Source organism: Anoplopoma fimbria, unplaced genomic scaffold (assembly GCF_027596085.1).
Source record: "Anoplopoma fimbria isolate UVic2021 breed Golden Eagle Sablefish unplaced genomic scaffold, Afim_UVic_2022 Un_contig_13512_pilon_pilon, whole genome shotgun sequence".
In the NCBI taxonomy this organism is placed as follows: Eukaryota; Metazoa; Chordata; class Actinopteri; order Perciformes; family Anoplopomatidae; genus Anoplopoma; species Anoplopoma fimbria.
This window is the reverse complement of record NW_026554369.1, coordinates 1-25,399: the sequence shown is the minus strand read 5'-3', so window position 1 is coordinate 25,399 and position 25,399 is coordinate 1. Positions and strand designations below refer to the sequence as shown.

The following is a 25,399-nucleotide window of genomic DNA, read 5'->3' as shown; positions in this document are numbered from 1 at the left end:
TTCCAGACACACTCACAGCTTTTAAATGTCAAATCAGAATGTACAAAGTGGCTATAAGGATCACAAATGTAGTGCAGTAAAAATATTAATATTTACTGTTGAAATGTAGAATACGTTAGCATAAAATTGAAAAGAAAATGATCGATGAGCTTAGGAATGATGAAAGCCATCATTTAACTGGATTTGTGTCATTTCTATACCGGCAAGTCATGATCTAGCTATTTCCTTCCCACCCTGTCGGTGTCCACTGAAAAAGCAGCAGCGCCCTCTGCTTTTTGTAAAGAGGAGTGAAAAAAGCTTACAGCACCTGGTATTCCCAGGCGGTCTCCCATCCAAGTACTGACCAGGCCCGACCCTGCTTAGCTTCCGAGATCAGACGAGATCGGGCGTGTTCAGGGTGGTATGGCCGTAAGCAAATATTGTGCCTACCAAAGGGCCTTTTAAAGATACTATATCACCACGCTTTGCTCTTTCGTCTATACAGGGAGCGCCTGCAGATTTCCAGACACACTCACAGCTTTTAAATGTCAAATCAGAATGTACAAAGTGGCTATAAGGATCACAAATGTAGTGCAGTAAAAATATTAATATTTACTGTTGAAATGTAGAATACGTTAGCATAAAATTGAAAAGAAAATGATCGATGAGCTTAGGAATGATGAAAGCCATCATTTAACTGGATTTGTGTCATTTCTATACCGGCAAGTCATGATCTAGCTATATCCTTCCCACCCTGTCGGTGTCCACTGAAAAAGCAGCAGCGCCCTCTGCTTTTTGTAAAGAGGAGTGAAAAAAAGCTTACAGCACCTGGTATTCCCAGGCGGTCTCCCATCCAAGTACTGACCAGGCCCGACCCTGCTTAGCTTCCGAGATCAGACGAGATCGGGCGTGTTCAGGGTGGTATGGCCGTAAGCAAATATTGTGCCTACCAAAGGGCCTTTTAAAGATACTATATCACCACGCTTTGCTCTTTCGTCTATACAGGGAGCGCCTGCAGATTTCCAGACACACTCACAGCTTTTAAATGTCAAATCAGAATGTACAAAGTGGCTATAAGGATCACAAATGTAGTGCAGTAAAAATATTAATATTTACTGTTGAAATGTAGAATACGTTAGCATAAAATTGAAAAGAAAATGATCGATGAGCTTAGGAATGATGAAAGCCATCATTTAACTGGATTTGTGTCATTTCTATACCGGCAAGTCATGATCTAGCTATTTCCTTCCCACCCTGTCGGTGTCCACTGAAAAAGCAGCAGCGCCCTCTGCTTTTTGTAAAGAGGAGTGAAAAAAGCTTACAGCACCTGGTATTCCCAGGCGGTCTCCCATCCAAGTACTGACCAGGCCCGACCCTGCTTAGCTTCCGAGATCAGACGAGATCGGGCGTGTTCAGGGTGGTATGGCCGTAAGCAAATATTGTGCCTACCAAAGGGCCTTTTAAAGATACTATATCACCACGCTTTGCTCTTTCGTCTATACAGGGAGCGCCTGCAGATTTCCAGACACACTCACAGCTTTTAAATGTCAAATCAGAATGTACAAAGTGGCTATAAGGATCACAAATGTAGTGCAGTAAAAATATTAATATTTACTGTTGAAATGTAGAATACGTTAGCATAAAATTGAAAAGAAAATGATCGATGAGCTTAGGAATGATGAAAGCCATCATTTAACTGGATTTGTGTCATTTCTATACCGGCAAGTCATGATCTAGCTATTTCCTTCCCACCCTGTCGGTGTCCACTGAAAAAGCAGCAGCGCCCTCTGCTTTTTGTAAAGAGGAGTGAAAAAAAGCTTACAGCACCTGGTATTCCCAGGCGGTCTCCCATCCAAGTACTGACCAGGCCCGACCCTGCTTAGCTTCCGAGATCAGACGAGATCGGGCGTGTTCAGGGTGGTATGGCCGTAAGCAAATATTGTGCCTACCAAAGGGCCTTTTAAAGATACTATATCACCACGCTTTGCTCTTTCGTCTATACAGGGAGCGCCTGCAGATTTCCAGACACACTCACAGCTTTTAAATGTCAAATCAGAATGTACAAAGTGGCTATAAGGATCACAAATGTAGTGCAGTAAAAATATTAATATTTACTGTTGAAATGTAGAATACGTTAGCATAAAATTGAAAAGAAAATGATCGATGAGCTTAGGAATGATGAAAGCCATCATTTAACTGGATTTGTGTCATTTCTATACCGGCAAGTCATGATCTAGCTATTTCCTTCCCACCCTGTCGGTGTCCACTGAAAAAGCAGCAGCGCCCTCTGCTTTTTGTAAAGAGGAGTGAAAAAAGCTTACAGCACCTGGTATTCCCAGGCGGTCTCCCATCCAAGTACTGACCAGGCCCGACCCTGCTTAGCTTCCGAGATCAGACGAGATCGGGCGTGTTCAGGGTGGTATGGCCGTAAGCAAATATTGTGCCTACCAAAGGGCCTTTTAAAGATACTATATCACCACGCTTTGCTCTTTCGTCTATACAGGGAGCGCCTGCAGATTTCAGACACACTCACAGCTTTTAAATGTCAAATCAGAATGTACAAAGTGGCTATAAGGATCACAAATGTAGTGCAGTAAAAATATTAATATTTACTGTTGAAATGTAGAATACGTTAGCATAAAATTGAAAAGAAAATGATCGATGAGCTTAGGAATGATGAAAGCCATCATTTAACTGGATTTGTGTCATTTCTATACCGGCAAGTCATGATCTAGCTATTTCCTTCCCACCCTGTCGGTGTCCACTGAAAAAGCAGCAGCGCCCTCTGCTTTTTGTAAAGAGGAGTGAAAAAAAGCTTACAGCACCTGGTATTCCCAGGCGGTCTCCCATCCAAGTACTGACCAGGCCCGACCCTGCTTAGCTTCCGAGATCAGACGAGATCGGGCGTGTTCAGGGTGGTATGGCCGTAAGCAAATATTGTGCCTACCAAAGGGCCTTTTAAAGATACTATATCACCACGCTTTGCTCTTTCGTCTATACAGGGAGCGCCTGCAGATTTCCAGACACACTCACAGCTTTTAAATGTCAAATCAGAATGTACAAAGTGGCTATAAGGATCACAAATGTAGTGCAGTAAAAATATTAATATTTACTGTTGAAATGTAGAATACGTTAGCATAAAATTGAAAAGAAAATGATCGATGAGCTTAGGAATGATGAAAGCCATCATTTAACTGGATTTGTGTCATTTCTATACCGGCAAGTCATGATCTAGCTATTTCCTTCCCACCCTGTCGGTGTCCACTGAAAAAGCAGCAGCGCCCTCTGCTTTTTGTAAAGAGGAGTGAAAAAAGCTTACAGCACCTGGTATTCCCAGGCGGTCTCCCATCCAAGTACTGACCAGGCCCGACCCTGCTTAGCTTCCGAGATCAGACGAGATCGGGCGTGTTCAGGGTGGTATGGCCGTAAGCAAATATTGTGCCTACCAAAGGGCCTTTTAAAGATACTATATCACCACGCTTTGCTCTTTCGTCTATACAGGAGCGCCTGCAGATTTCCAGACACACTCACAGCTTTTAAATGTCAAATCAGAATGTACAAAGTGGCTATAAGGATCACAAATGTAGTGCAGTAAAAATATTAATATTTACTGTTGAAATGTAGAATACGTTAGCATAAAATTGAAAAGAAAATGATCGATGAGCTTAGGAATGATGAAAGCCATCATTTAACTGGATTTGTGTCATTTCTATACCGGCAAGTCATGATCTAGCTATATCCTTCCCACCCTGTCGGTGTCCACTGAAAAAGCAGCAGCGCCCTCTGCTTTTTGTAAAGAGGAGTGAAAAAAGCTTACAGCACCTGGTATTCCCAGGCGGTCTCCCATCCAAGTACTGACCAGGCCCGACCCTGCTTAGCTTCCGAGATCAGACGAGATCGGGCGTGTTCAGGGTGGTATGGCCGTAAGCAAATATTGTGCCTACCAAAGGGCCTTTTAAAGATACTATATCACCACGCTTTGCTCTTTCGTCTATACAGGGAGCGCCTGCAGATTTCCAGACACACTCACAGCTTTTAAATGTCAAATCAGAATGTACAAAGTGGCTATAAGGATCACAAATGTAGTGCAGTAAAAATATTAATATTTACTGTTGAAATGTAGAATACGTTAGCATAAAATTGAAAAGAAAATGATCGATGAGCTTAGGAATGATGAAAGCCATCATTTAACTGGATTTGTGTCATTTCTATACCGGCAAGTCATGATCTAGCTATTTCCTTCCCACCCTGTCGGTGTCCACTGAAAAAGCAGCAGCGCCCTCTGCTTTTTGTAAAGAGGAGTGAAAAAAGCTTACAGCACCTGGTATTCCCAGGCGGTCTCCCATCCAAGTACTGACCAGGCCCGACCCTGCTTAGCTTCCGAGATCAGACGAGATCGGGCGTGTTCAGGGTGGTATGGCCGGAAAGCAAATATTGTGCCTACCAAAGGGCCTTTTAAAGATACTATATCACCACGCTTTGCTCTTTCGTCTATACAGGGAGCGCCTGCAGATTTCCAGACACACTCACAGCTTTTAAATGTCAAATCAGAATGTACAAAGTGGCTATAAGGATCACAAATGTAGTGCAGTAAAAATATTAATATTTACTGTTGAAATGTAGAATACGTTAGCATAAAATTGAAAAGAAAATGATCGATGAGCTTAGGAATGATGAAAGCCATCATTTAACTGGATTTGTGTCATTTCTATACCGGCAAGTCATGATCTAGCTATTTCCTTCCCACCCTGTCGGTGTCCACTGAAAAAGCAGCAGCGCCCTCTGCTTTTTGTAAAGAGGAGTGAAAAAAGCTTACAGCACCTGGTATTCCCAGGCGGTCTCCCATCCAAGTACTGACCAGGCCCGACCCTGCTTAGCTTCCGAGATCAGACGAGATCGGGCGTGTTCAGGGTGGTATGGCCGTAAGCAAATATTGTGCCTACCAAAGGGCCTTTTAAAGATACTATATCACCACGCTTTGCTCTTTCGTCTATACAGGGAGCGCCTGCAGATTTCCAGACACACTCACAGCTTTTAAATGTCAAATCAGAATGTACAAAGTGGCTATAAGGATCACAAATGTAGTGCAGTAAAAATATTAATATTTACTGTTGAAATGTAGAATACGTTAGCATAAAATTGAAAAGAAAATGATCGATGAGCTTAGGAATGATGAAAGCCATCATTTAACTGGATTTGTGTCATTTCTATACCGGCAAGTCATGATCTAGCTATATCCTTCCCACCCTGTCGGTGTCCACTGAAAAAGCAGCAGCGCCCTCTGCTTTTTGTAAAGAGGAGTGAAAAAAGCTTACAGCACCTGGTATTCCCAGGCGGTCTCCCATCCAAGTACTGACCAGGCCCGACCCTGCTTAGCTTCCGAGATCAGACGAGATCGGGCGTGTTCAGGGTGGTATGGCCGTAAGCAAATATTGTGCCTACCAAAGGGCCTTTTAAAGATACTATATCACCACGCTTTGCTCTTTCGTCTATACAGGGAGCGCCTGCAGATTTCCAGACACACTCACAGCTTTTAAATGTCAAATCAGAATGTACAAAGTGGCTATAAGGATCACAAATGTAGTGCAGTAAAAATATTAATATTTACTGTTGAAATGTAGAATACGTTAGCATAAAATTGAAAAGAAAATGATCGATGAGCTTAGGAATGATGAAAGCCATCATTTAACTGGATTTGTGTCATTTCTATACCGGCAAGTCATGATCTAGCTATTTCCTTCCCACCCTGTCGGTGTCCACTGAAAAAGCAGCAGCGCCCTCTGCTTTTTGTAAAGAGGAGTGAAAAAAAGCTTACAGCACCTGGTATTCCCAGGCGGTCTCCCATCCAAGTACTGACCAGGCCCGACCCTGCTTAGCTTCCGAGATCAGACGAGATCGGGCGTGTTCAGGGTGGTATGGCCGTAAGCAAATATTGTGCCTACCAAAGGGCCTTTTAAAGATACTATATCACCACGCTTTGCTCTTTCGTCTATACAGGGAGCGCCTGCAGATTTCCAGACACACTCACAGCTTTTAAATGTCAAATCAGAATGTACAAAGTGGCTATAAGGATCACAAATGTAGTGCAGTAAAAATATTAATATTTACTGTTGAAATGTAGAATACGTTAGCATAAAATTGAAAAGAAAATGATCGATGAGCTTAGGAATGATGAAAGCCATCATTTAACTGGATTTGTGTCATTTCTATACCGGCAAGTCATGATCTAGCTATATCCTTCCCACCCTGTCGGTGTCCACTGAAAAAGCAGCAGCGCCCTCTGCTTTTTGTAAAGAGGAGTGAAAAAAGCTTACAGCACCTGGTATTCCCAGGCGGTCTCCCATCCAAGTACTGACCAGGCCCGACCCTGCTTAGCTTCCGAGATCAGACGAGATCGGGCGTGTTCAGGGTGGTATGGCCGTAAGCAAATATTGTGCCTACCAAAGGGCCTTTTAAAGATACTATATCACCACGCTTTGCTCTTTCGTCTATACAGGGAGCGCCTGCAGATTTCCAGACACACTCACAGCTTTTAAATGTCAAATCAGAATGTACAAAGTGGCTATAAGGATCACAAATGTAGTGCAGTAAAAATATTAATATTTACTGTTGAAATGTAGAATACGTTAGCATAAAATTGAAAAGAAAATGATCGATGAGCTTAGGAATGATGAAAGCCATCATTTAACTGGATTTGTGTCATTTCTATACCGGCAAGTCATGATCTAGCTATATCCTTCCCACCCTGTCGGTGTCCACTGAAAAAGCAGCAGCGCCCTCTGCTTTTTGTAAAGAGGAGTGAAAAAAGCTTACAGCACCTGGTATTCCCAGGCGGTCTCCCATCCAAGTACTGACCAGGCCCGACCCTGCTTAGCTTCCGAGATCAGACGAGATCGGGCGTGTTCAGGGTGGTATGGCCGTAAGCAAATATTGTGCCTACCAAAGGCCTTTTAAAGATACTATATCACCACGCTTTGCTCTTTCGTCTATACAGGGAGCGCCTGCAGATTTCCAGACACACTCACAGCTTTTAAATGTCAAATCAGAATGTACAAAGTGGCTATAAGGATCACAAATGTAGTGCAGTAAAAATATTAATATTTACTGTTGAAATGTAGAATACGTTAGCATAAAATTGAAAAGAAAATGATCGATGAGCTTAGGAATGATGAAAGCCATCATTTAACTGGATTTGTGTCATTTCTATACCGGCAAGTCATGATCTAGCTATATCCTTCCCACCCTGTCGGTGTCCACTGAAAAAGCAGCAGCGCCCTCTGCTTTTTGTAAAGAGGAGTGAAAAAAGCTTACAGCACCTGGTATTCCCAGGCGGTCTCCCATCCAAGTACTGACCAGGCCCGACCCTGCTTAGCTTCCGAGATCAGACGAGATCGGGCGTGTTCAGGGTGGTATGGCCGTAAGCAAATATTGCCTACCAAAGGGCCTTTTAAAGATACTATATCACCACGCTTTGCTCTTTCGTCTATACAGGGAGCGCCTGCAGATTTCCAGACACACTCACAGCTTTTAAATGTCAAATCAGAATGTACAAAGTGGCTATAAGGATCACAAATGTAGTGCAGTAAAAATATTAATATTTACTGTTGAAATGTAGAATACGTTAGCATAAAATTGAAAAGAAAATGATCGATGAGCTTAGGAATGATGAAAGCCATCATTTAACTGGATTTGTGTCATTTCTATACCGGCAAGTCATGATCTAGCTATTTCCTTCCCACCCTGTCGGTGTCCACTGAAAAAGCAGCAGCGCCCTCTGCTTTTTGTAAAGAGGAGTGAAAAAAGCTTACAGCACCTGGTATTCCCAGGCGGTCTCCCATCCAAGTACTGACCAGGCCCGACCCTGCTTAGCTTCCGAGATCAGACGAGATCGGGCGTGTTCAGGGTGGTATGGCCGTAAGCAAATATTGTGCCTACCAAAGGGCCTTTTAAAGATACTATATCACCACGCTTTGCTCTTTCGTCTATACAGGGAGCGCCTGCAGATTTCCAGACACACTCACAGCTTTTAAATGTCAAATCAGAATGTACAAAGTGGCTATAAGGATCACAAATGTAGTGCAGTAAAAATATTAATATTTACTGTTGAAATGTAGAATACGTTAGCATAAAATTGAAAAGAAAATGATCGATGAGCTTAGGAATGATGAAAGCCATCATTTAACTGGATTTGTGTCATTTCTATACCGGCAAGTCATGATCTAGCTATTTCCTTCCCACCCTGTCGGTGTCCACTGAAAAAGCAGCAGCGCCCTCTGCTTTTTGTAAAGAGGAGTGAAAAAAGCTTACAGCACCTGGTATTCCCAGGCGGTCTCCCATCCAAGTACTGACCAGGCCCGACCCTGCTTAGCTTCCGAGATCAGACGAGATCGGGCGTGTTCAGGGTGGTATGGCCGTAAGCAAATATTGTGCCTACCAAAGGGCCTTTTAAAGATACTATATCACCACGCTTTGCTCTTTCGTCTATACAGGGAGCGCCTGCAGATTTCCAGACACACTCACAGCTTTTAAATGTCAAATCAGAATGTACAAAGTGGCTATAAGGATCACAAATGTAGTGCAGTAAAAATATTAATATTTACTGTTGAAATGTAGAATACGTTAGCATAAAATTGAAAAGAAAATGATCGATGAGCTTAGGAATGATGAAAGCCATCATTTAACTGGATTTGTGTCATTTCTATACCGGCAAGTCATGATCTAGCTATTTCCTTCCCACCCTGTCGGTGTCCACTGAAAAAGCAGCAGCGCCCTCTGCTTTTTGTAAAGAGGAGTGAAAAAAGCTTACAGCACCTGGTATTCCCAGGCGGTCTCCCATCCAAGTACTGACCAGGCCCGACCCTGCTTAGCTTCCGAGATCAGACGAGATCGGGCGTGTTCAGGGTGGTATGGCCGTAAGCAAATATTGTGCCCCAAAGGGCCTTTTAAAGATACTATATCACCACGCTTTGCTCTTTCGTCTATACAGGGAGCGCCTGCAGATTTCCAGACACACTCACAGCTTTTAAATGTCAAATCAGAATGTACAAAGTGGCTATAAGGATCACAAATGTAGTGCAGTAAAAATATTAATATTTACTGTTGAAATGTAGAATACGTTAGCATAAAATTGAAAAGAAAATGATCGATGAGCTTAGGAATGATGAAAGCCATCATTTAACTGGATTTGTGTCATTTCTATACCGGCAAGTCATGATCTAGCTATATCCTTCCCACCCTGTCGGTGTCCACTGAAAAAGCAGCAGCGCCCTCTGCTTTTTGTAAAGAGGAGTGAAAAAAGCTTACAGCACCTGGTATTCCCAGGCGGTCTCCCATCCAAGTACTGACCAGGCCCGACCCTGCTTAGCTTCCGAGATCAGACGAGATCGGGCGTGTTCAGGGTGGTATGGCCGTAAGCAAATATTGTGCCTACCAAAGGGCCTTTTAAAGATACTATATCACCACGCTTTGCTCTTTCGTCTATACAGGGAGCGCCTGCAGATTTCCAGACACACTCACAGCTTTTAAATGTCAAATCAGAATGTACAAAGTGGCTATAAGGATCACAAATGTAGTGCAGTAAAAATATTAATATTTACTGTTGAAATGTAGAATACGTTAGCATAAAATTGAAAAGAAAATGATCGATGAGCTTAGGAATGATGAAAGCCATCATTTAACTGGATTTGTGTCATTTCTATACCGGCAAGTCATGATCTAGCTATATCCTTCCCACCCTGTCGGTGTCCACTGAAAAAGCAGCAGCGCCCTCTGCTTTTTGTAAAGAGGAGTGAAAAAAGCTTACAGCACCTGGTATTCCCAGGCGGTCTCCCATCCAAGTACTGACCAGGCCCGACCCTGCTTAGCTTCCGAGATCAGACGAGATCGGGCGTGTTCAGGGTGGTATGGCCGTAAGCAAATATTGTGCCTACCAAAGGGCCTTTTAAAGATACTATATCACCACGCTTTGCTCTTTCGTCTATACAGGGAGCGCCTGCAGATTTCCAGACACACTCACAGCTTTTAAATGTCAAATCAGAATGTACAAAGTGGCTATAAGGATCACAAATGTAGTGCAGTAAAAATATTAATATTTACTGTTGAAATGTAGAATACGTTAGCATAAAATTGAAAAGAAAATGATCGATGAGCTTAGGAATGATGAAAGCCATCATTTAACTGGATTTGTGTCATTTCTATACCGGCAAGTCATGATCTAGCTATTTCCTTCCCACCCTGTCGGTGTCCACTGAAAAAGCAGCAGCGCCCTCTGCTTTTTGTAAAGAGGAGTGAAAAAAGCTTACAGCACCTGGTATTCCCAGGCGGTCTCCCATCCAAGTACTGACCAGGCCCGACCCTGCTTAGCTTCCGAGATCAGACGAGATCGGGCGTGTTCAGGGTGGTATGGCCGTAAGCAAATATTGTGCCTACCAAAGGGCCTTTTAAAGATACTATATCACCACGCTTTGCTCTTTCGTCTATACAGGGAGCGCCTGCAGATTTCCAGACACACTCACAGCTTTTAAATGTCAAATCAGAATGTACAAAGTGGCTATAAGGATCACAAATGTAGTGCAGTAAAAATATTAATATTTACTGTTGAAATGTAGAATACGTTAGCATAAAATTGAAAAGAAAATGATCGATGAGCTTAGGAATGATGAAAGCCATCATTTAACTGGATTTGTGTCATTTCTATACCGGCAAGTCATGATCTAGCTATTTCCTTCCCACCCTGTCGGTGTCCACTGAAAAAGCAGCAGCGCCCTCTGCTTTTTGTAAAGAGGAGTGAAAAAAGCTTACAGCACCTGGTATTCCCAGGCGGTCTCCCATCCAAGTACTGACCAGGCCCGACCCTGCTTAGCTTCCGAGATCAGACGAGATCGGGCGTGTTCAGGGTGGTATGGCCGTAAGCAAATATTGTGCCTACCAAAGGGCCTTTTAAAGATACTATATCACCACGCTTTGCTCTTTCGTCTATACAGGGAGCGCCTGCAGATTTCCAGACACACTCACAGCTTTTAAATGTCAAATCAGAATGTACAAAGTGGCTATAAGGATCACAAATGTAGTGCAGTAAAAATATTAATATTTACTGTTGAAATGTAGAATACGTTAGCATAAAATTGAAAAGAAAATGATCGATGAGCTTAGGAATGATGAAAGCCATCATTTAACTGGATTTGTGTCATTTCTATACCGGCAAGTCATGATCTAGCTATTTCCTTCCCACCCTGTCGGTGTCCACTGAAAAAGCAGCAGCGCCCTCTGCTTTTTGTAAAGAGGAGTGAAAAAAGCTTACAGCACCTGGTATTCCCAGGCGGTCTCCCATCCAAGTACTGACCAGGCCCGACCCTGCTTAGCTTCCGAGATCAGACGAGATCGGGCGTGTTCAGGGTGGTATGGCCGTAAGCAAATATTGTGCCTACCAAATACAGGAGCGCCTGCAGATTTCCAGACACACTCACAGCTTTTAAATGTCAAATCAGAATGTACAAAGTGGCTATAAGGATCACAAATGTAGTGCAGTAAAAATATTAATATTTACTGTTGAAATGTAGAATACGTTAGCATAAAATTGAAAAGAAAATGATCGATGAGCTTAGGAATGATGAAAGCCATCATTTAACTGGATTTGTGTCATTTCTATACCGGCAAGTCATGATCTAGCTATTTCCTTCCCACCCTGTCGGTGTCCACTGAAAAAGCAGCAGCGCCCTCTGCTTTTGTAAAGAGGAGTGAAAAAAGCTTACAGCACCTGGTATTCCCAGGCGGTCTCCCATCCAAGTACTGACCAGGCCCGACCCTGCTTAGCTTCCGAGATCAGACGAGATCGGGCGTGTTCAGGGTGGTATGGCCGTAAGCAAATATTGTGCCTACCAAAAGGCCTTTTAAAGATACTATATCACCACGCTTTGCTCTTTCGTCTATACAGGGAGCGCCTGCAGATTTCCAGACACACTCACAGCTTTTAAATGTCAAATCAGAATGTACAAAGTGGCTATAAGGATCACAAATGTAGTGCAGTAAAAATATTAATATTTACTGTTGAAATGTAGAATACGTTAGCATAAAATTGAAAAGAAAATGATCGATGAGCTTAGGAATGATGAAAGCCATCATTTAACTGGATTTGTGTCATTTCTATACCGGCAAGTCATGATCTAGCTATTTCCTTCCCACCCTGTCGGTGTCCACTGAAAAAGCAGCAGCGCCCTCTGCTTTTTGTAAAGAGGAGTGAAAAAAGCTTACAGCACCTGGTATTCCCAGGCGGTCTCCCATCCAAGTACTGACCAGGCCCGACCCTGCTTAGCTTCCGAGATCAGACGAGATCGGGCGTGTTCAGGGTGGTATGGCCGTAAGCAAATATTGTGCCTACCAAAGGGCCTTTTAAAGATACTATATCACCACGCTTTGCTCTTTCGTCTATACAGGAGCGCCTGCAGATTTCCAGACACACTCACAGCTTTTAAATGTCAAATCAGAATGTACAAAGTGGCTATAAGGATCACAAATGTAGTGCAGTAAAAATATTAATATTTACTGTTGAAATGTAGAATACGTTAGCATAAAATTGAAAAGAAAATGATCGATGAGCTTAGGAATGATGAAAGCCATCATTTAACTGGATTTGTGTCATTTCTATAATATTGTGCCTACCAAAGGGCCTTTTAAAGATACTATATCACCACGCTTTGCTCTTTCGTCTATACAGGGAGCGCCTGCAGATTTCCAGACACACTCACAGCTTTTAAATGTCAAATCAGAATGTACAAAGTGGCTATAAGGATCACAAATGTAGTGCAGTAAAAATATTAATATTTACTGTTGAAATGTAGAATACGTTAGCATAAAATTGAAAAGAAAATGATCGATGAGCTTAGGAATGATGAAAGCCATCATTTAACTGGATTTGTGTCATTTCTATACCGGCAAGTCATGATCTAGCTATTTCCTTCCCACCCTGTCGGTGTCCACTGAAAAAGTCCGAGATCAGACGAGATCGGGGCGTGTTCAGGGTGGTATGGCCGTAAGCAAATATTGTGCCTACCAAAGGGCCTTTTAAAGATACTATATCACCACGCTTTGCTCTTTCGTCTATACAGGGAGCGCCTGCAGATTTCCAGACACACTCACAGCTTTTAAATGTCAAATCAGAATGTACAAAGTGGCTATAAGGATCACAAATGTAGTGCAGTAAAAATATTAATATTTACTGTTGAAATGTAGAATACGTTAGCATAAAATTGAAAAAGAAAGACCCTGCTTAGCTTCCGAGATCAGACGAGATCGGGCGTGTTCAGGGTGGTATGGCCGTAAGCAAATATTGTGCCTACCAAAGGGCCTTTTAAAGATACTATATCACCACGCTTTGCTCTTTCGTCTATACAGGGAGCGCCTGCAGATTTCCAGACACACTCACAGCTTTTAAATGTCAAATCAGAATGTACAAAGTGGCTATAAGGATCACAAATGTAGTGCAGTAAAAATATTAATATTTACTGTTGAAATGTAGAATACGTTAGCATAAAATTGAAAAGAAAATGATCGATGAGCTTAGGAATGATGAAAGCCATCATTTAACTGGATTTGTGTCATTTCTATACCGGCAAGTCATGATCTAGCTATATCCTTCCCACCCTGTCGGTGTCCACTGAAAAAGCAGCAGCGCCCTCTGCTTTTTGTAAAGAGGAGTGAAAAAAGCTTACAGCACCTGGTATTCCCAGGCGGTCTCCCATCCAAGTACTGACCAGGCCCGACCCTGCTTAGCTTCCGAGATCAGACGAGATCGGGCGTGTTCAGGGTGGTATCCGTAAGCAAATATTGTGCCTACCAAAGGGCCTTTTAAAGATACTATATCACCACGCTTTGCTCTTTCGTCTATACAGGGCGCCTGCAGATTTCCAGACACACTCACAGCTTTTAAATGTCAAATCAGAATGTACAAAGTGGCTATAAGGATCACAAATGTAGTGCAGTAAAAATATTAATATTTACTGTTGAAATGTAGAATACGTTAGCATAAAATTGAAAAGAAAATGATCGATGAGCTTAGGAATGATGAAAGCCATCATTTAACTGGATTTGTGTCATTTCTATACCGGCAAGTCATGTCTAGCTATTTCCTTCCCACCCTGTCGGTGTCCACTGAAAAAGCAGCAGCGCCCTCTGCTTTTTGTAAAAGAGGAGTGAAAAAAGCTTACAGCACCTGGTATTCCCAGGCGGTCTCCCATCCAAGTACTGACCAGGCCCGACCCTGCTTAGCTTCCGAGATCAGACGAGATCGGGCGTGTTCAGGGTGGTATGGCCGTAAGCAAATATTGTGCCTACCAAAGGGAAAAGATACTATATCACCACGCTTTGCTCTTTCGTCTATAAAAGCGCCTGCCAATACCTTTTAAAAAAAAGCAGCAGCGCCCTCCTTTTTGTAAAAAAAGCTACTATTCCCACGCTTTGCTCTTTCGTCTATACAGGGAGCGCCTGCAGATTTCCAGACACACTCACAGCTTTTAAATGTCAAATCAGAATGTACAAAGTGGCTATAAGGATCACAAATGTAGTGCAGTAAAAATATTAATATTTACTGTTGAAATGTAGAATACGTTAGCATAAAATTGAAAAGAAAATGATCGATGAGCTTAGGAATGATGAAAGCCATCATTTAACTGGATTTGTGTCATTTCTATACCGGCAAGTCATGTTCTAGCTATTTCCTTCCCACCCTGTCGGTGTCCACTGAAAAAGCAGCAGCGCCCTCTGCTTTTTGTAAGAGGAGTGAAAAAAGCTTACAGCACCTGGTATTCCCAGGCGGTCTCCCATCCAAGTACTGACCAGGCCCGACCCTGCTTAGCTTCCGAGATCAGACGAGATCGGGCGTGTTCAGGGTGGTATGGCCGTAAGCAAATATTGTGCCTACCAAAGGGCCTTTTAAAGATACTATATCACCACGCTTTGCTCTTTCGTCTATACAGGGAGCGCCTGCAGATTTCCAGACACACTCACTCAACAGCTTTTAAATGTCAAATCAGAATGTACAAAGTGGCTATAAGGATCACAAATGTAGTGCAGTAAAAATATTAATATTTACTGTTGAAATGTAGAATACGTTAGCATAAAATTGAAAAGAAAATGATCGATGAGCTTAGGAATGATGAAAGCCATCATTTAACTGGATTTGTGTCATTTCTATACCGGCAAGTCATGATCTAGCTATTTCCTTCCCACCCTGTCGGTGTCCACTGAAAAAGCAGCAGCGCCCTCTGCTTTTTGTAAAGAGTGAAAAAAGCTTACAGCACCTGGTATTCCCAGGCGGTCTCCCATCCAAGTACTGACCAGGCCCGACCCTGCTTAGCTTCCGAGATCAGACGAGATCGGGCGTGTTCAGGGTGGTATGGCCGTAAGCAAATATTGTGCCTACCAAAGGGCCTTTTAAAGATACTATATCACCACGCTTTGCTCTTTCGTCTATACAGGGAGCGCCTGCAGATTTCCAGACACACTCACAGCTTTTAAATGTCAAATCAGAATGTACAAAGTGGCTATAGGATCACAAATGTAGTGCAGTAAAAATATTAATATTTACTGTTGAAATGTAGAATACGTTAGCATAAAATTGAAAAGAAAATGATCGATGAGCTTAGGAATGATGAAAGCCATCATTTAACTGGATTTGTGTCATTTCTATACCGGCAAGTCATGATCTAGCTATATCCTTCCCACCCTGTCGGTGTCCACTGAAAAAGCAGCAGCGCCCTCTGCTTTTTGTAAAGAGGAGTGAAAAAAGCTTACAGCACCTGGTATTCCCAGGCGGTCTCCCATCCAAGTACTGACCAGGCCCGACCCTGCTTAGCTTCCGAGATCAGACGAGATCGGGCGTGTTCAGGGTGGTATGGCCGTAAGCAAATATTGTGCCTACCAAAGGGCCTTTTAAAGATACTATATCACCACGCTTTGCTCTTTCGTCTATACAGGGAGCGCCTGCAGATTTCCAGACACACTCACAGCTTTTAAATGTCAAATCAGAATGTACAAAGTGGCTATAAGGATCACAAATGTAGTGCAGTAAAAATATTAATATTTACTGTTGAAATGTAGTATACGTAAGCATAAAATTGAAAAAAAAAATGATCGATGAGCTTAGGAATGATGAAAGCCATCATTTAACTGGATTTGTGTCATTTCTATACCGGCAAGTCATGTTCTAGCTATATCCTTCCCACCCTGTCGGTGTCCACTGAAAAAGCAGCAGCGCCCTCTGCTTTTTGTAAAGAGGAGTGAAAAAAAAAGCTTACAGCACCTGGTATTCCCAGGCGGTCTCCCATCCAAGTACTGACCAGGCCCGACCCTGCTTAGCTTCCGAGATCAGACGAGATCGGGCGTGTTCAGGGTGGTATGGCCGTAAGCAAATATTGTGCCTACCAAAGGGCCTTTTAAAGATACTATATCACCACGCTTTGCTCTTTCGTCTATACAGGGAGCGCCTGCAGATTTCCAGACACACTCACAGCTTTTAAATGTCAAATCAGAATGTACAAAGTGGCTATAAGGATCACAAATGTAGTGCAGTAAAAATATTAATATTTACTGTTGAAATGTAGAATACGTTAGCATAAAATTGAAAAGAAAATGATCGATGAGCTTAGGAATGATGAAAGCCATCATTTAACTGGATTTGTGTCATTTCTATACCTGCAAGTCATGTTCTAGCTATTCCTTCCCACCCTGTCGGTGTCCACTGAAAAAGCAGCAGCGCCCTCTGCTTTTTGTAAAGAGGAGTGAAAAAAGCTTACAGCACCTGGTATTCCCAGGCGGTCTCCCATCCAAGTACTGACCAGGCCCGACCCTGCTTAGCTTCCGAGATCAGACGAGATCGGGCGTGTTCAGGGTGGTATGGCCGTAAGCAAATATTGTGCCTACCAAAGGGCCTTTTAAAGATACTATATCACCACGCTTTGCTCTTTCGTCTATACAGGGAGCGCCTGCAGATTTCCAGACACACTCACAGCTTTTAAATGTCAAATCAGAATGTACAAAGTGGCTATAAGGATCACAAATGTAGTGCAGTAAAAATATTAATATTTACTGTTGAAATGTAGAATACGTTAGCATAAAATTGAAAAGAAAATGATCGATGAGCTTAGGAATGATGATGAAAGCCATCATTTAACTGGATTTGTGTCATTTCTATACCGGCAAGTCATGTTCTAGCTATATCCTTCCCACCCTGTCGGTGTCCACTGAAAAAGCAGCAGCGCCCTCTGCTTTTTGTAAAGAGGAGTGAAAAAAGCTTACAGCACCTGGTATTCCCAGGCGGTCTCCCATCCAAGTACTGACCAGGCCCGACCCTGCTTAGCTTCCGAGATCAGACGAGATCGGGCGTGTTCAGGGTGGTATGGCCGTAAGCAAATATTGTGCCTACCAAAGGGCCTTTTAAAGATACTATATCACCACGCTTTGCTCTTTCGTCTATACAGGGAGCGCCTGCAGATTTCCAGACACACTCACAGCTTTTAAATGTCAAATCAGAATGTACAAAGTGGCTATAAGGATCACAAATGTAGTGCAGTAAAAATATTAATATTTACTGTTGAAATGTAGAATACGTTAGCATAAAATTGAAAAGAAAATGATCGATGAGCTTAGGAATGATGAAAGCCATCATTTAACTGGATTTGTGTCATTTCTATACCGGCAAGTCATGTTCTAGCTATTTCCTTCCCACCCTGTCGGTGTCCACTGAAAAAGCAGCAGCGCCCTCTGCTTTTTGTAAAGAGGAGTGAAAAAAGCTTACAGCACCTGGTATTCCCAGGCGGTCTCCCATCCAAGTACTGACCAGGCCCGACCCTGCTTAGCTTCCGAGATCAGACGAGATCGGGCGTGTTCAGGGTGGTATGGCCGTAAGCAAATATTGTGCCTACCAAAGGGCCTTTTAAAGATACTATATCACCACGCTTTGCTCTTTCGTCTATACAGGGAGCGCCTGCAGATTTCCAGACACACTCACAGCTTTTAAATGTCAAATCAGAATGTACAAAGTGGCTATAAGGATCACAAATGTAGTGCAGTAAAAATATTAATATTTACTGTTGAAATGTAGAATACGTTAGCATAAAATTGAAAAGAAAATGATCGATGAGCTTAGGAATGATGAAAGCCATCATTTAACTGGATTTGTGTCATTTCTATACCGGCAAGTCATGTTCTAGCTATATCCTTCCCACCCTGTCGGTGTCCACTGAAAAAGCAGCAGCGCCCTCTGCTTTTTGTAAAGAGGAGTGAAAAAAAGCTTACAGCACCTGGTATTCCCAGGCGGTCTCCCATCCAAGTACTGACCAGGCCCGACCCTGCTTAGCTTCCGAGATCAGACGAGATCGGGCGTGTTCAGGGTGGTATGGCCGTAAGCAAATATTGTGCCTACCAAAGGGCCTTTTAAAGATACTATATCACCACGCTTTGCTCTTTCGTCTATACAGGGAGCGCCTGCAGATTTCCAGACACACTCACAGCTTTTAAATGTCAAATCAGAATGTACAAAGTGGCTATAAGGATCACAAATGTAGTGCAGTAAAAATATTAATATTTACTGTTGAAATGTAGAATACGTTAGCATAAAATTGAAAAGAAAATGATCGATGAGCTTAGGAATGATGAAAGCCATCATTTAACTGGATTTGTGTCATTTCTATACCGGCAAGTCATGATCTAGCTATATCCTTCCCACCCTGTCGGTGTCCACTGAAAAAGCAGCAGCGCCCTCTGCTTTTTGTAAAGAGGAGTGAAAAAAGCTTACAGCACCTGGTATTCCCAGGCGGTCTCCCATCCAAGTACTGACCAGGCCCGACCCTGCTTAGCTTCCGAGATCAGACGAGATCGGGCGTGTTCAGGGTGGTATGGCCGTAAGCAAATATTGTGCCTACCAAAGGGCCTTTTAAAGATACTATATCACCACGCTTTGCTCTTTCGTCTATACAGGGAGCGCCTGCAGATTTCCAGACACACTCACAGCTTTTAAATGTCAAATCAGAATGTACAAAGTGGCTATAAGGATCACAAATGTAGTGCAGTAAAAATATTAATATTTACTGTTGAAATGTAGAATACGTTAGCATAAAATTGAAAAGAAAATGATCGATGAGCTTAGGAATGATGAAAGCCATCATTTAACTGGATTTGTGTCATTTCTATACCGGCAAGTCATGATCTAGCTATATCCTTCCCACCCTGTCGGTGTCCACTGAAAAAGCAGCAGCGCCCTCTGCTTTTTGTAAAGAGGAGTGAAAAAAGCTTACAGCACCTGGTATTCCCAGGCGGTCTCCCATCCAAGTACTGACCAGGCCCGACCCTGCTTAGCTTCCGAGATCAGGCGAGATCGGGCGTGTTCAGGGTGGTATGGCCGTAAGCAAATATTGTGCCTACCAAAGGGCCTTTTAAAGATACTATATCACCACGCTTTGCTCTTTCGTCTATACAGGGAGCGCCTGCAGATTTCCAGACACACTCACAGCTTTTAAATGTCAAATCAGAATGTACAAAGTGGCTATAAGGATCACAAATGTAGTGCAGTAAAAATATTAATATTTACTGTTGAAATGTAGAATACGTTAGCATAAAATTGAAAAGAAAATGATCGATGAGCTTAGGAATGATGAAAGCCATCATTTAACTGGATTTGTGTCATTTCTATACCGGCAAGTCATGATCTAGCTATTTCCTTCCCACCCTGTCGGTGTCCACTGAAAAAGCAGCAGCGCCCTCTGCTTTTTGTAAAGAGGAGTGAAAAAAGCTTACAGCACCTGGTATTCCCAGGCGGTCTCCCATCCAAGTACTGACCAGGCCCGACCCTGCTTAGCTTCCGAGATCAGACGAGATCGGGCGTGTTCAGGGTGGTATGGCCGTAAGCAAATATTGTGCCTACCAAAGGGCCTTTTAAAGATACTATATCACCACGCTTTGCTCTTTCGTCTATACAGGGAGCGCCTGCAGATTTCCAGACACACTCACAGCTTTTAAATGTCAAATCAGAATGTACAAAGTGGCTATAAGGATCACAAATGTAGTGCAGTAAAAATATTAATATTTACTGTTGAAATGTAGAATACGTTAGCATAAAATTGAAAAGAAAATGATCGATGAGCTTAGGAATGATGAAAGCCATCATTTAACTGGATTTGTGTCATTTCTATACCGGCAAGTCATGATCTAGCTATATCCTTCCCACCCTGTCGGTGTCCACTGAAAAAGCAGCAGCGCCCTCTGCTTTTTGTAAAGAGGAGTGAAAAAAAAAGCTTACAGCACCTGGTATTCCCAGGCGGTCTCCCATCCAAGTACTGACCAGGCCCGACCCTGCTTAGCTTCCGAGATCAGACGAGATCGGGCGTGTTCAGGGTGGTATGGCCGTAAGCAAATATTGTGCCTACCAAAGGGCCTTTTAAAGATACTATATCACCACGCTTTGCTCTTTCGTCTATACAGGGAGCGCCTGCAGATTTCCAGACACACTCACAGCTTTTAAATGTCAAATCAGAATGTACAAAGTGGCTATAAGGATCACAAATGTAGTGCAGTAAAAATATTAATATTTACTGTTGAAATGTAGAATACGTTAGCATAAAATTGAAAAGAAAATGATCGATGAGCTTAGGAATGATGAAAGCCATCATTTAACTGGATTTGTGTCATTTCTATACCGGCAAGTCATGATCTAGCTATATCCTTCCCACCCTGTCGGTGTCCACTGAAAAAGCAGCAGCGCCCTCTGCTTTTTGTAAAGAGGAGTGAAAAAAGCTTACAGCACCTGGTATTCCCAGGCGGTCTCCCATCCAAGTACTGACCAGGCCCGACCCTGCTTAGCTTCCGAGATCAGACGAGATCGGGCGTGTTCAGGGTGGTATGGCCGTAAGCAAATATTGTGCCTACCATAGGTCCTTTTAAAGATACTATATCACCACGCTTTGCTCTTTCGTCTATACAGGAGCGCCTGCAGATTTCCAGACACACTCACAGCTTTTAAATGTCAAATCAGAATGTACAAAGTGGCTATAAGGATCACAAATGTAGTGCAGTAAAAATATTAATATTTACTGTTGAAATGTAGAATACGTTAGCATAAAATTGAAAAGAAAATGATCGATGAGCTTAGGAATGATGAAAGCCATCATTTAACTGGATTTGTGTCATTTCTATACCGGCAAGTCATGATCTAGCTATTTCCTTCCCACCCTGTCGGTGTCCACTGAAAAAGCAGCAGCGCCCTCTGCTTTTTGTAAAGAGGAGTGAAAAAAAGCTTACAGCACCTGGTATTCCCAGGCGGTCTCCCATCCAAGTACTGACCAGGCCCGACCCTGCTTAGCTTCCGAGATCAGACGAGATCGGGCGTGTTCAGGGTGGTATGGCCGTAAGCAAATATTGTGCCTACCAAAGGGCCTTTTAAAGATACTATATCACCACGCTTTGCTCTTTCGTCTATACAGGGAGCGCCTGCAGATTTCCAGACACACTCACAGCTTTTAAATGTCAAATCAGAATGTACAAAGTGGCTATAAGGATCACAAATGTAGTGCAGTAAAAATATTAATATTTACTGTTGAAATGTAGAATACGTTAGCATAAAATTGAAAAGAAAATGATCGATGAGCTTAGGAATGATGAAAGCCATCATTTAACTGGATTTGTGTCATTTCTATACCGGCAAGTCATGATCTAGCTATATCCTTCCCACCCTGTCGGTGTCCACTGAAAAAGCAGCAGCGCCCTCTGCTTTTTGTAAAGAGGAGTGAAAAAAGCTTACAGCACCTGGTATTCCCAGGCGGTCTCCCATCCAAGTACTGACCAGGCCCGACCCTGCTTAGCTTCCGAGATCAGACGAGATCGGGCGTGTTCAGGGTGGTATGGCCGTAAGCAAATATTGTGCCTACCAAGGGCCTTTTAAAGATACTATATCACCACGCTTTGCTCTTTCGTCTATACAGGGAGCGCCTGCAGATTTCCAGACACACTCACAGCTTTTAAATGTCAAATCAGAATGTACAAAGTGGCTATAAGGATCACAAATGTAGTGCAGTAAAAATATTAATATTTACTGTTGAAATGTAGAATACGTTAGCATAAAATTGAAAAGAAAATGATCGATGAGCTTAGGAATGATGAAAGCCATCATTTAACTGGATTTGTGTCATTTCTATACCGGCAAGTCATGATCTAGCTATTTCCTTCCCACCCTGTCGGTGTCCACTGAAAAAGCAGCAGCGCCCTCTGCTTTTTGTAAAGAGGAGTGAAAAAAGCTTACAGCACCTGGTATTCCCAGGCGGTCTCCCATCCAAGTACTGACCAGGCCCGACCCTGCTTAGCTTCCGAGATCAGACGAGATCGGGCGTGTTCAGGGTGGTATGGCCGTAAGCAAATATTGTGCCTACCAAAGGGCCTTTTAAAGATACTATATCACCACGCTTTGCTCTTTCGTCTATACAGGGAGCGCCTGCAGATTTCCAGACACACTCACAGCTTTTAAATGTCAAATCAGAATGTACAAAGTGGCTATAAGGATCACAAATGTAGTGCAGTAAAAATATTAATATTTACTGTTGAAATGTAGAATACGTTAGCATAAAATTGAAAAGAAAATGATCGATGAGCTTAGGAATGATGAAAGCCATCATTTAACTGGATTTGTGTCATTTCTATACCGGCAAGTCATGATCTAGCTATATCCTTCCCACCCTGTCGGTGTCCACTGAAAAAGCAGCAGCGCCCTCTGCTTTTGTAAAGAGGAGTGAAAAAAAGCTTACAGCACCTGGTATTCCCAGGCGGTCTCCCATCCAAGTACTGACCAGGCCCGACCCTGCTTAGCTTCCGAGATCAGACGAGATCGGGCGTGTTCAGGGTGGTATGGCCGTAAGCAAATATTGTGCCTACCAAAGGGCCTTTTAAAGATACTATATCACCACGCTTTGCTCTTTCGTCTATACAGGGAGCGCCTGCAGATTTCCAGACACACTCACAGCTTTTAAATGTCAAATCAGAATGTACAAAGTGGCTATAAGGATCACAAATGTAGTGCAGTAAAAATATTAATATTTACTGTTGAAATGTAGAATACGTTAGCATAAAATTGAAAAGAAAATGATCGATGAGCTTAGGAATGATGAAAGCCATCATTTAACTGGATTTGTGTCATTTCTATACCGGCAAGTCATGATCTAGCTATTTCCTTCCCACCCTGTCGGTGTCCACTGAAAAAGCAGCAGCGCCCTCTGCTTTTTGTAAAGAGGAGTGAAAAAAAGCTTACAGCACCTGGTATTCCCAGGCGGTCTCCCATCCAAGTACTGACCAGGCCCGACCCTGCTTAGCTTCCGAGATCAGACGAGATCGGGCGTGTTCAGGGTGGTATGGCCGTAAGCAAATATTGTGCCTACCAAAGGGCCTTTTAAAGATACTATATCACCACGCTTTGCTCTTTCGTCTATACAGGGAGCGCCTGCAGATTTCCAGACACACTCACAGCTTTTAAATGTCAAATCAGAATGTACAAAGTGGCTATAAGGATCACAAATGTAGTGCAGTAAAAATATTAATATTTACTGTTGAAATGTAGAATACGTTAGCATAAAATTGAAAAGAAAATGATCGATGAGCTTAGGAATGATGAAAGCCATCATTTAACTGGATTTGTGTCATTTCTATACCGGCAAGTCATGATCTAGCTATATCCTTCCCACCCTGTCGGTGTCCACTGAAAAAGCAGCAGCGCCCTCTGCTTTTTGTAAAGAGGAGTGAAAAAAGCTTACAGCACCTGGTATTCCCAGGCGGTCTCCCATCCAAGTACTGACCAGGCCCGACCCTGCTTAGCTTCCGAGATCAGACGAGATCGGGCGTGTTCAGGGTGGTATGGCCGTAAGCAAATATTGTGCCTACCAAAGGGCCTTTTAAAGATACTATATCACCACGCTTTGCTCTTTCGTCTATACAGGGAGCGCCTGCAGATTTCCAGACACACTCACAGCTTTTAAATGTCAAATCAGAATGTACAAAGTGGCTATAAGGATCACAAATGTAGTGCAGTAAAAATATTAATATTTACTGTTGAAATGTAGAATACGTTAGCATAAAATTGAAAAAGAAAATGATCGATGAGCTTAGGAATGATGAAAGCCATCATTTAACTGGATTTGTGTCATTTCTATACCGGCAAGTCATGTTCTAGCTATTTCCTTCCCACCCTGTCGGTGTCCACTGAAAAAGCAGCAGCGCCCTCTGCTTTTTGTAAAGAGGAGTGAAAAAAGCTTACAGCACCTGGTATTCCCAGGCGGTCTCCCATCCAAGTACTGACCAGGCCCGACCCTGCTTAGCTTCCGAGATCAGACGAGATCGGGCGTGTTCAGGGTGGTATGGCCGTAAGCAAATATTGTGCCTACCAAAGGGCCTTTTAAAGATACTATATCACCACGCTTTGCTCTTTCGTCTATACAGGGAGCGCCTGCAGATTTCCAGACACACTCACAGCTTTTAAATGTCAAATCAGAATGTACAAAGTGGCTATAAGGATCACAAATGTAGTGCAGTAAAAATATTAATATTTACTGTTGAAATGTAGAATACGTTAGCATAAAATTGAAAAGAAAATGATCGATGAGCTTAGGAATGATGAAAGCCATCATTTAACTGGATTTGTGTCATTTCTATACCGGCAAGTCATGTTCTAGCTATTTCCTTCCCACCCTGTCGGTGTCCACTGAAAAAGCAGCAGCGCCCTCTGCTTTTTGTAAAGAGGAGTGAAAAAAAGCTTACAGCACCTGGTATTCCCAGGCGGTCTCCCATCCAAGTACTGACCAGGCCCGACCCTGCTTAGCTTCCGAGATCAGACGAGATCGGGCGTGTTCAGGGTGGTATGGCCGTAAGCAAATATTGTGCCTACCAAAGGGCCTTTTAAAGATACTATATCACCACGCTTTGCTCTTTCGTCTATACAGGGAGCGCCTGCAGATTTCCAGACACACTCACAGCTTTTAAATGTCAAATCAGAATGTACAAAGTGGCTATAAGGATCACAAATGTAGTGCAGTAAAAATATTAATATTTACTGTTGAAATGTAGAATACGTTAGCATAAAATTGAAAAGAAAATGATCGATGAGCTTAGGAATGATGAAAGCCATCATTTAACTGGATTTGTGTCATTTCTATACCGGCAAGTCATGATCTAGCTATATCCTTCCCACCCTGTCGGTGTCCACTGAAAAAGCAGCAGCGCCCTCTGCTTTTTGTAAAGAGGAGTGAAAAAAAGCTTACAGCACCTGGTATTCCCAGGCGGTCTCCCATCCAAGTACTGACCAGGCCCGACCCTGCTTAGCTTCCGAGATCAGACGAGATCGGGCGTGTTCAGGGTGGTATGGCCGTAAGCAAATATTGTGCCTACCAAGGGCCTTTTA

The 25,399-nt window shown here is 42.9% G+C and overlaps 49 non-coding genes across 49 annotated transcripts; all 49 read right to left on the bottom strand.

Annotated features, from left to right (window-relative positions):
- Positions 1–295: 295 nt before the first annotated feature.
- On the bottom strand, positions 296–414 carry LOC129088591 (5S ribosomal RNA). The gene has a single exon (XR_008531024.1). It is a non-coding gene; the product is annotated as a 5S ribosomal RNA (ribosomal RNA).
- A 381-nt stretch (positions 415–795) lies between these two features.
- Positions 796–914, bottom strand: LOC129088589 (5S ribosomal RNA). The gene has a single exon (XR_008531022.1). It is a non-coding gene; the product is annotated as a 5S ribosomal RNA (ribosomal RNA).
- A 380-nt stretch (positions 915–1,294) lies between these two features.
- Positions 1,295–1,413, bottom strand: LOC129088588 (5S ribosomal RNA). Its single transcript, XR_008531021.1, has one exon. It is a non-coding gene; the product is annotated as a 5S ribosomal RNA (ribosomal RNA).
- Positions 1,414–1,794: 381 nt separating this feature from the next.
- LOC129088587 (5S ribosomal RNA) lies at positions 1,795–1,913 on the bottom strand. The gene has a single exon (XR_008531020.1). It is a non-coding gene; the product is annotated as a 5S ribosomal RNA (ribosomal RNA).
- Positions 1,914–2,293: 380 nt separating this feature from the next.
- Positions 2,294–2,412, bottom strand: LOC129088586 (5S ribosomal RNA). The gene has a single exon (XR_008531019.1). It is a non-coding gene; the product is annotated as a 5S ribosomal RNA (ribosomal RNA).
- A 380-nt stretch (positions 2,413–2,792) lies between these two features.
- LOC129088585 (5S ribosomal RNA) lies at positions 2,793–2,911 on the bottom strand. The gene has a single exon (XR_008531018.1). It is a non-coding gene; the product is annotated as a 5S ribosomal RNA (ribosomal RNA).
- Positions 2,912–3,291: 380 nt separating this feature from the next.
- Positions 3,292–3,410, bottom strand: LOC129088584 (5S ribosomal RNA). Its single transcript, XR_008531017.1, has one exon. It is a non-coding gene; the product is annotated as a 5S ribosomal RNA (ribosomal RNA).
- A 379-nt stretch (positions 3,411–3,789) lies between these two features.
- On the bottom strand, positions 3,790–3,908 carry LOC129088583 (5S ribosomal RNA). Its single transcript, XR_008531016.1, has one exon. It is a non-coding gene; the product is annotated as a 5S ribosomal RNA (ribosomal RNA).
- A 380-nt stretch (positions 3,909–4,288) lies between these two features.
- Positions 4,289–4,407, bottom strand: LOC129088543 (5S ribosomal RNA). Its single transcript, XR_008530980.1, has one exon. It is a non-coding gene; the product is annotated as a 5S ribosomal RNA (ribosomal RNA).
- Positions 4,408–4,788: 381 nt separating this feature from the next.
- Positions 4,789–4,907, bottom strand: LOC129088582 (5S ribosomal RNA). The gene has a single exon (XR_008531015.1). It is a non-coding gene; the product is annotated as a 5S ribosomal RNA (ribosomal RNA).
- Positions 4,908–5,287: 380 nt separating this feature from the next.
- LOC129088581 (5S ribosomal RNA) lies at positions 5,288–5,406 on the bottom strand. Its single transcript, XR_008531014.1, has one exon. It is a non-coding gene; the product is annotated as a 5S ribosomal RNA (ribosomal RNA).
- Positions 5,407–5,787: 381 nt separating this feature from the next.
- LOC129088579 (5S ribosomal RNA) lies at positions 5,788–5,906 on the bottom strand. The gene has a single exon (XR_008531013.1). It is a non-coding gene; the product is annotated as a 5S ribosomal RNA (ribosomal RNA).
- A 380-nt stretch (positions 5,907–6,286) lies between these two features.
- On the bottom strand, positions 6,287–6,405 carry LOC129088577 (5S ribosomal RNA). The gene has a single exon (XR_008531011.1). It is a non-coding gene; the product is annotated as a 5S ribosomal RNA (ribosomal RNA).
- A 380-nt stretch (positions 6,406–6,785) lies between these two features.
- On the bottom strand, positions 6,786–6,904 carry LOC129088576 (5S ribosomal RNA). Its single transcript, XR_008531010.1, has one exon. It is a non-coding gene; the product is annotated as a 5S ribosomal RNA (ribosomal RNA).
- A 379-nt stretch (positions 6,905–7,283) lies between these two features.
- On the bottom strand, positions 7,284–7,402 carry LOC129088575 (5S ribosomal RNA). Its single transcript, XR_008531009.1, has one exon. It is a non-coding gene; the product is annotated as a 5S ribosomal RNA (ribosomal RNA).
- A 378-nt stretch (positions 7,403–7,780) lies between these two features.
- LOC129088574 (5S ribosomal RNA) lies at positions 7,781–7,899 on the bottom strand. Its single transcript, XR_008531008.1, has one exon. It is a non-coding gene; the product is annotated as a 5S ribosomal RNA (ribosomal RNA).
- Positions 7,900–8,279: 380 nt separating this feature from the next.
- On the bottom strand, positions 8,280–8,398 carry LOC129088573 (5S ribosomal RNA). Its single transcript, XR_008531007.1, has one exon. It is a non-coding gene; the product is annotated as a 5S ribosomal RNA (ribosomal RNA).
- A 380-nt stretch (positions 8,399–8,778) lies between these two features.
- LOC129088572 (5S ribosomal RNA) lies at positions 8,779–8,897 on the bottom strand. Its single transcript, XR_008531006.1, has one exon. It is a non-coding gene; the product is annotated as a 5S ribosomal RNA (ribosomal RNA).
- Positions 8,898–9,275: 378 nt separating this feature from the next.
- On the bottom strand, positions 9,276–9,394 carry LOC129088571 (5S ribosomal RNA). Its single transcript, XR_008531005.1, has one exon. It is a non-coding gene; the product is annotated as a 5S ribosomal RNA (ribosomal RNA).
- Positions 9,395–9,774: 380 nt separating this feature from the next.
- LOC129088570 (5S ribosomal RNA) lies at positions 9,775–9,893 on the bottom strand. The gene has a single exon (XR_008531004.1). It is a non-coding gene; the product is annotated as a 5S ribosomal RNA (ribosomal RNA).
- Positions 9,894–10,273: 380 nt separating this feature from the next.
- LOC129088569 (5S ribosomal RNA) lies at positions 10,274–10,392 on the bottom strand. The gene has a single exon (XR_008531003.1). It is a non-coding gene; the product is annotated as a 5S ribosomal RNA (ribosomal RNA).
- Positions 10,393–10,772: 380 nt separating this feature from the next.
- On the bottom strand, positions 10,773–10,891 carry LOC129088568 (5S ribosomal RNA). The gene has a single exon (XR_008531002.1). It is a non-coding gene; the product is annotated as a 5S ribosomal RNA (ribosomal RNA).
- A 380-nt stretch (positions 10,892–11,271) lies between these two features.
- On the bottom strand, positions 11,272–11,390 carry LOC129088566 (5S ribosomal RNA). Its single transcript, XR_008531000.1, has one exon. It is a non-coding gene; the product is annotated as a 5S ribosomal RNA (ribosomal RNA).
- Positions 11,391–11,722: 332 nt separating this feature from the next.
- LOC129088565 (5S ribosomal RNA) lies at positions 11,723–11,841 on the bottom strand. Its single transcript, XR_008530999.1, has one exon. It is a non-coding gene; the product is annotated as a 5S ribosomal RNA (ribosomal RNA).
- A 380-nt stretch (positions 11,842–12,221) lies between these two features.
- LOC129088563 (5S ribosomal RNA) lies at positions 12,222–12,340 on the bottom strand. Its single transcript, XR_008530998.1, has one exon. It is a non-coding gene; the product is annotated as a 5S ribosomal RNA (ribosomal RNA).
- Positions 12,341–13,678: 1,338 nt separating this feature from the next.
- Positions 13,679–13,795, bottom strand: LOC129088544 (5S ribosomal RNA). Its single transcript, XR_008530981.1, has one exon. It is a non-coding gene; the product is annotated as a 5S ribosomal RNA (ribosomal RNA).
- A 378-nt stretch (positions 13,796–14,173) lies between these two features.
- LOC129088562 (5S ribosomal RNA) lies at positions 14,174–14,292 on the bottom strand. Its single transcript, XR_008530997.1, has one exon. It is a non-coding gene; the product is annotated as a 5S ribosomal RNA (ribosomal RNA).
- A 467-nt stretch (positions 14,293–14,759) lies between these two features.
- On the bottom strand, positions 14,760–14,878 carry LOC129088561 (5S ribosomal RNA). Its single transcript, XR_008530996.1, has one exon. It is a non-coding gene; the product is annotated as a 5S ribosomal RNA (ribosomal RNA).
- Positions 14,879–15,260: 382 nt separating this feature from the next.
- On the bottom strand, positions 15,261–15,379 carry LOC129088560 (5S ribosomal RNA). The gene has a single exon (XR_008530995.1). It is a non-coding gene; the product is annotated as a 5S ribosomal RNA (ribosomal RNA).
- A 379-nt stretch (positions 15,380–15,758) lies between these two features.
- Positions 15,759–15,877, bottom strand: LOC129088559 (5S ribosomal RNA). The gene has a single exon (XR_008530994.1). It is a non-coding gene; the product is annotated as a 5S ribosomal RNA (ribosomal RNA).
- Positions 15,878–16,261: 384 nt separating this feature from the next.
- LOC129088558 (5S ribosomal RNA) lies at positions 16,262–16,380 on the bottom strand. Its single transcript, XR_008530993.1, has one exon. It is a non-coding gene; the product is annotated as a 5S ribosomal RNA (ribosomal RNA).
- A 379-nt stretch (positions 16,381–16,759) lies between these two features.
- On the bottom strand, positions 16,760–16,878 carry LOC129088557 (5S ribosomal RNA). The gene has a single exon (XR_008530992.1). It is a non-coding gene; the product is annotated as a 5S ribosomal RNA (ribosomal RNA).
- A 383-nt stretch (positions 16,879–17,261) lies between these two features.
- On the bottom strand, positions 17,262–17,380 carry LOC129088556 (5S ribosomal RNA). The gene has a single exon (XR_008530991.1). It is a non-coding gene; the product is annotated as a 5S ribosomal RNA (ribosomal RNA).
- A 380-nt stretch (positions 17,381–17,760) lies between these two features.
- LOC129088554 (5S ribosomal RNA) lies at positions 17,761–17,879 on the bottom strand. Its single transcript, XR_008530989.1, has one exon. It is a non-coding gene; the product is annotated as a 5S ribosomal RNA (ribosomal RNA).
- A 381-nt stretch (positions 17,880–18,260) lies between these two features.
- Positions 18,261–18,379, bottom strand: LOC129088553 (5S ribosomal RNA). The gene has a single exon (XR_008530988.1). It is a non-coding gene; the product is annotated as a 5S ribosomal RNA (ribosomal RNA).
- A 380-nt stretch (positions 18,380–18,759) lies between these two features.
- LOC129088552 (5S ribosomal RNA) lies at positions 18,760–18,878 on the bottom strand. Its single transcript, XR_008530987.1, has one exon. It is a non-coding gene; the product is annotated as a 5S ribosomal RNA (ribosomal RNA).
- Positions 18,879–19,258: 380 nt separating this feature from the next.
- LOC129117124 (5S ribosomal RNA) lies at positions 19,259–19,377 on the bottom strand. Its single transcript, XR_008533808.1, has one exon. It is a non-coding gene; the product is annotated as a 5S ribosomal RNA (ribosomal RNA).
- Positions 19,378–19,757: 380 nt separating this feature from the next.
- On the bottom strand, positions 19,758–19,876 carry LOC129088551 (5S ribosomal RNA). Its single transcript, XR_008530986.1, has one exon. It is a non-coding gene; the product is annotated as a 5S ribosomal RNA (ribosomal RNA).
- A 383-nt stretch (positions 19,877–20,259) lies between these two features.
- Positions 20,260–20,378, bottom strand: LOC129088550 (5S ribosomal RNA). Its single transcript, XR_008530985.1, has one exon. It is a non-coding gene; the product is annotated as a 5S ribosomal RNA (ribosomal RNA).
- Positions 20,379–20,758: 380 nt separating this feature from the next.
- LOC129088549 (5S ribosomal RNA) lies at positions 20,759–20,877 on the bottom strand. Its single transcript, XR_008530984.1, has one exon. It is a non-coding gene; the product is annotated as a 5S ribosomal RNA (ribosomal RNA).
- A 380-nt stretch (positions 20,878–21,257) lies between these two features.
- Positions 21,258–21,376, bottom strand: LOC129088547 (5S ribosomal RNA). The gene has a single exon (XR_008530983.1). It is a non-coding gene; the product is annotated as a 5S ribosomal RNA (ribosomal RNA).
- Positions 21,377–21,756: 380 nt separating this feature from the next.
- Positions 21,757–21,875, bottom strand: LOC129088546 (5S ribosomal RNA). Its single transcript, XR_008530982.1, has one exon. It is a non-coding gene; the product is annotated as a 5S ribosomal RNA (ribosomal RNA).
- Positions 21,876–22,254: 379 nt separating this feature from the next.
- Positions 22,255–22,373, bottom strand: LOC129117123 (5S ribosomal RNA). The gene has a single exon (XR_008533807.1). It is a non-coding gene; the product is annotated as a 5S ribosomal RNA (ribosomal RNA).
- A 380-nt stretch (positions 22,374–22,753) lies between these two features.
- LOC129117111 (5S ribosomal RNA) lies at positions 22,754–22,872 on the bottom strand. The gene has a single exon (XR_008533796.1). It is a non-coding gene; the product is annotated as a 5S ribosomal RNA (ribosomal RNA).
- Positions 22,873–23,253: 381 nt separating this feature from the next.
- LOC129088590 (5S ribosomal RNA) lies at positions 23,254–23,372 on the bottom strand. Its single transcript, XR_008531023.1, has one exon. It is a non-coding gene; the product is annotated as a 5S ribosomal RNA (ribosomal RNA).
- A 380-nt stretch (positions 23,373–23,752) lies between these two features.
- Positions 23,753–23,871, bottom strand: LOC129088578 (5S ribosomal RNA). Its single transcript, XR_008531012.1, has one exon. It is a non-coding gene; the product is annotated as a 5S ribosomal RNA (ribosomal RNA).
- A 381-nt stretch (positions 23,872–24,252) lies between these two features.
- On the bottom strand, positions 24,253–24,371 carry LOC129088567 (5S ribosomal RNA). Its single transcript, XR_008531001.1, has one exon. It is a non-coding gene; the product is annotated as a 5S ribosomal RNA (ribosomal RNA).
- Positions 24,372–24,752: 381 nt separating this feature from the next.
- Positions 24,753–24,871, bottom strand: LOC129088555 (5S ribosomal RNA). Its single transcript, XR_008530990.1, has one exon. It is a non-coding gene; the product is annotated as a 5S ribosomal RNA (ribosomal RNA).
- Positions 24,872–25,252: 381 nt separating this feature from the next.
- Positions 25,253–25,371, bottom strand: LOC129117105 (5S ribosomal RNA). Its single transcript, XR_008533790.1, has one exon. It is a non-coding gene; the product is annotated as a 5S ribosomal RNA (ribosomal RNA).
- Positions 25,372–25,399: the final 28 nt, after the last annotated feature.